Source organism: Chenopodium quinoa, unplaced genomic scaffold (genome assembly GCF_001683475.1).
Source record: "Chenopodium quinoa cultivar QQ74 unplaced genomic scaffold, ASM168347v1, whole genome shotgun sequence".
In the NCBI taxonomy this organism is placed as follows: Eukaryota; Viridiplantae; Streptophyta; class Magnoliopsida; order Caryophyllales; family Amaranthaceae; genus Chenopodium; species Chenopodium quinoa.
The window spans coordinates 189,192-193,952 of record NW_018743649.1 but is presented as its reverse complement, the minus strand read 5'-3'; the positions used below and the strand labels follow the sequence as shown (position 1 = coordinate 193,952).

The window sequence follows — 4,761 nt, the reverse complement described above, 5'->3', positions numbered from 1 at the left end:
GTTTTATTGATTCCTAGTATCATGTTTAGGATGTTCCTAGTATCATGTTGGGATTCTTTCTTTAGTATGATATTTAGGGTGATTTGCTTATATCAATTATGATTATTATGACGCTTCCTATTTCTTTCCTAATATTCATGTTAGTATCATGTTAGGGTTAAATATTTGATCTTTATTGTTTAGTGACATGCTAAGGTTTGTTATTAATCTTGTTAGTATCATGCCTAGGATCTTGCTATTATTATGCTTTATTCTTTAACATGATTATTTTAATTGCTATTATAATTATGATTATTTATTATGTTTCTTGATGCTTATTTATTGTTATTGCTTGATCACGCCTTTTATGCATGTTTAAAGGGAATTTGGTACTTGTAATCATGGTTAATAAGATAATTAATAATCTTGTTTAGGGTTAATATGATTATAATTCAAGTGATCGCCAATAATAGTTTTATTTGTGCATTAATATTCAACCAACATAGATAAACATGTTTAGAGTTAATCCTATTGATTGCATGTTAATCAGAAAGCGCACATGAATACGATCAGAATAAAGTAGAGGTCTATTATTAGGGCAGGTTCAATCTCTTTTAGGCTGGATTTGTACCTTCATCCCCGAACTACCAGTCATGGTTCCAGACCTATAGGAGTTGACGATCTCCTGGATCGTTAAGGGGTGTAACCTTCACCTCGTGAATGGTTTACAAATTCCTAAAACTTGTTGGCGACTCTAATGCTCTATCTTCTAACCCTTTGAACGCCACCGTACTTTAGTGTATGATCACAGTGGGGTTCAAGCTAGGGGTAATGCTTGAAATATTCCCTACACATGGGTTTTGTAAAAAAAAAAAAAAAAATTGTAGAGAGGGAAAGTACTAAAAGTACATAAATGAAACAAAATTTTATATGGGGAAGCTAATTTCACACAAATATTGTACTAAATTGGTGAATATTTTAATGCAAATGGGTCGATCATTTTGGGACTAAAATTAGGCCAAAATAAATTTTGGGGACGAAGGGAGTAACAAATTTGAAGACTAATCATATAATTATTTATCCCTAGACTCTACCTACACTCCCTCTTAAACCATGTGTTTAGCCTCCCACTACCCCTAGTACCTACAATCCTATACCCATCAAAATGACACGCTTCACAAAACCATCAAGATTATCGCTTGCCGACATTGAGATTTCTAGCAAGTAATGATTTGACAATTGAACACTCCACATATTACGCACCACCATGGCTCCATGGTTCTGCACTTCTGCCCAGACCTCCATTGCTGGAATTCTTCAAAGTCTCCATTAGTGACGATGGCAGAGATTAATAATCGTATGTGTTAATGTGTGACTTAGAAGTGTGTGATTTGTTCTTCTACCAGTCATTTCCATGGAATATTCAATCAACACAAATCTCGTTGATCGATTTTCCCATCAATTTTTGTTTCTCTTAAATTTTTAGTCTCTAATACTACTTTAATTTCTCTTTCTAATAGACAGTTATCATAAGCACAACTGATTTCTTTTTCTTTCCTAAATCTAGAAAGAAGAATTGTCGTAATCGTAAATAGGGGAAAAAAATAAATTAGTATTATTTATTTATTTATTTATTTATTTATTAATGTTCATTTTCATATTGGTAAATGTTCAGATCATTTTCATATTGGTAAATGTTCAGATCATTTTCATATGGATACATGATCAATTCATTTAATATACGTAGTAAATCTATTACGATATTGATAACTTTCGTATTAATAAATGTTCATTTTCAAGTTGATATATGTTCATTTTTATTTTGATAATTTTGTTATTTCAATTTTGATAGACATTCATTCACGCTTCATAAATAATGTGCATTGATTGTTACTAATACTTTTTTTAAAAAAAATTAGCAACAATAGTCACTTATTACACAGAATAATAAATTATAAAGTTGAAGACCAACATATGCATCAACGAAAATACTCAAAACAAACATCTTATGGCTATAAAATGGTACAACCAAACAAGAATATGATTTTATATTCCTTTTATTTAGGTGATGTTCATTTTTTTTCCTGAAAGAAATGCTGATGTTCTATTAATAAGAAGGATATGGCACTTTAATTAGAAACTTGTTTTGTTAATGTTATGAATTCATTTTTAATTTTATTTAATATTGAATATTTGACAACATTTAATATAAATTAACATAATAAAAAGATGTATTTGAAACAAATAAAATTCTACAAAAACGTGTAATAATTCAAAATACATCTTGAATACAATACTCTTTATAAAAGAAACTAAACATTTACGCTTACAGAAATGAATATATACAACGCTTATAAAAATAAACAGTTAATCAGTTATAAAAAAAATAAAATCTGAAATATAGAAAAAGGAATAACTTTATAGAAACTTTGCATAATGCACCAACCTAAATATTTAACTGTATGAAACTAATGTTCATTTTGATATTAGCTAATGTTCTTTTATAACTATTGTTCTCGTACAGAAAGATATTCATTTGGCTTTTAAAATTTTTTATTTAGATTTTGAAACTTGTTCATTCCTATATTTAACTATGTTCATTCCTATATTTATTTCTAACAACGGTATTTCATATTTATATTTGAAATGTTTATTAATATTGTAAGACATATATGTTCACTTTTAAATAATTATATGTTCATTCATAGACGTCCAGTTTCATTTTGGTAGATATTTATTATGGAGAACGATATTAATACATATGATTATTCACATATTAATAAATATATGTTCATTTTCATTGTGATAAATGTTCATTTTCAATTTGAAACTTGTGTTATTATATTTAATAATAATCCTGAAAGACACTCAATTAAATTACTCAGTAATACCAATAAGATAGTGTCACTACCACAAAAATAGGAATAAGTAACACACTATACACAACTGTCAAGTTACATAGGCGCTCTGTAGAGTTACATAGACGTTCTCTAGAATTATACAGAGCGCCTATGTAAGATAAACGCTTAGTATATTAAATCTATAGAGCGCCTATCAAAGTTAACCGCTCTATTTGATACGTGCAAAATTTTAACTAGACAATATAGAGCGCCTCTCTTGGTTAACCGTTCTATTAGTTAAAAAAAAAAAAAAAAACCGTGTATACCACTAAGTCACTAACCCTAACTTCTTTCCTCTCAATCAAGCCGTCACTTCTCTAATTTCTTATTTCATTCCACATCTCCCTCCTCTAACCCTTACTCTTTCTCTGAGTTCTCTCTCCTCTAAGTTCTAACTTCATCCCTCAATTACACCATGTTCTATTGCCATCATCACCTCCAAGGGTCCAACCCGCAGTAGATTAAAGCAAATCAAAACCCTCGTTCATCAATTCATCACCATCATGGAAGCCCCTTCAACCTTGGTTTGTCCGCGGTAGGTTGATCTAATTCTTTCCACAAACTAACACCGTCGATCGAGTCGGAGAACCCTAATTTTGTGTTCGAATTTCGATTTACAAATGTTGCAATAAAACTCATTGAGAAGTGTATAGATGCAATAAGGTATATCAAGATTAGTCTCATTTGTGTTCTAATTTCAATGTTCAAATTCGTTTTTTGGCTGTTTTAAAGTGATTGATATGATTTTTTTTGGCTTATTTTCCGATCTAAAGTTCATGATTTCATTCTTTTTCAGATATCTGATGTGATTTTCATTTTAATATTTCGTTTTACTTCTCAATTGTTTTAGATCTGTAGGTTTTTGGTGCGGTTTCTCTGTGGGTTTGGTTTTCAAGTTATAACCTCTGATTTTATCAATTTTCTATCGATATTTTACTTTAGATTTTATTCTAATTTGTATTTCTGTTTTTCACTTTATCATTTCGTTTTAAGTATCCATTGTTAATTTTAAATCCCAAACTTCTGATTTACACCTTTAGATTTGGTTTAATTTTTATTTTTTATTAAGTAAATTGGAGTACTCACAATAGAAATAATTATGTATCCTTTTTTTTGTAATTGCAGTGTTGGTTCTTGGTTGTTGTTTTGATTTTTGGGTGGTTAATTCGTGAGCAGGGGTGTGGGTTGTGGCTGCTCTGATTAAAGTGGTGGTTGTCTGAATTGGATAAATTATACGCGGGTGCAGAGGAGGTGGTTGTATCGCTGATTGGGGCGGTGCTCGGAGGTATTGCTGGCTTTCGGAGTTAAATTAATCGTTAACAGCAGTGGTGGTCGTCTAAAATTGTACTACCATTAAAATTGTTTTATAATTCATTATGGTGTTTTTATTAATTTTCCATGTTTACTATAGCTTAGTTGTATCAATATTCCTTTTTTTTAAATGTAATCAATATTTCGTATGATTTTTTTATTAAACGATGTAATCAAATGCGATTTGAGTATCATACTTCGTATATACAAGTACTAGTCTTTTATTTATCACTGAATGCAGTTATTATTGTTATTACTAATTATTAATTAATTAATATTATTATTATTATTATTATTATTATTTTTTAATAAAAAATAAGGAAAACAAAACTGTCATCTACTATAGGCGTTCTGAAACCATACAAATAGAGAACGCTTTTCTTAAGATGACAGTTCTATTTTCCATGTTGTTTATATATTTTGTACATAGTATAAGAATCATCTATTCAAGATAGGCGTTTTGTATTGTAATGTATACAGAAAGCCTCAAATAGGCGTCTAGTATACTTTATAAGGCACCCTAGTTGAAGAACGCCTCTAAAGTGTTCTATATTGCCTATTTCAGGCGTTC

General features: G+C 29.7%; 1 long non-coding RNA gene across 1 annotated transcript; it reads left to right on the top strand.

Annotated features, from left to right (window-relative positions):
• Window positions 1–2,898: 2,898 nt before the first annotated feature.
• LOC110683252 lies at window positions 2,899–4,358 on the top strand. The gene is made up of 2 exons (XR_002503584.1): window positions 2,899–3,542; window positions 4,005–4,358. It is a non-coding gene; the product is annotated as an uncharacterized LOC110683252 (long non-coding RNA).
• The last annotated feature ends 403 nt before the right edge of the window (window positions 4,359–4,761 follow it).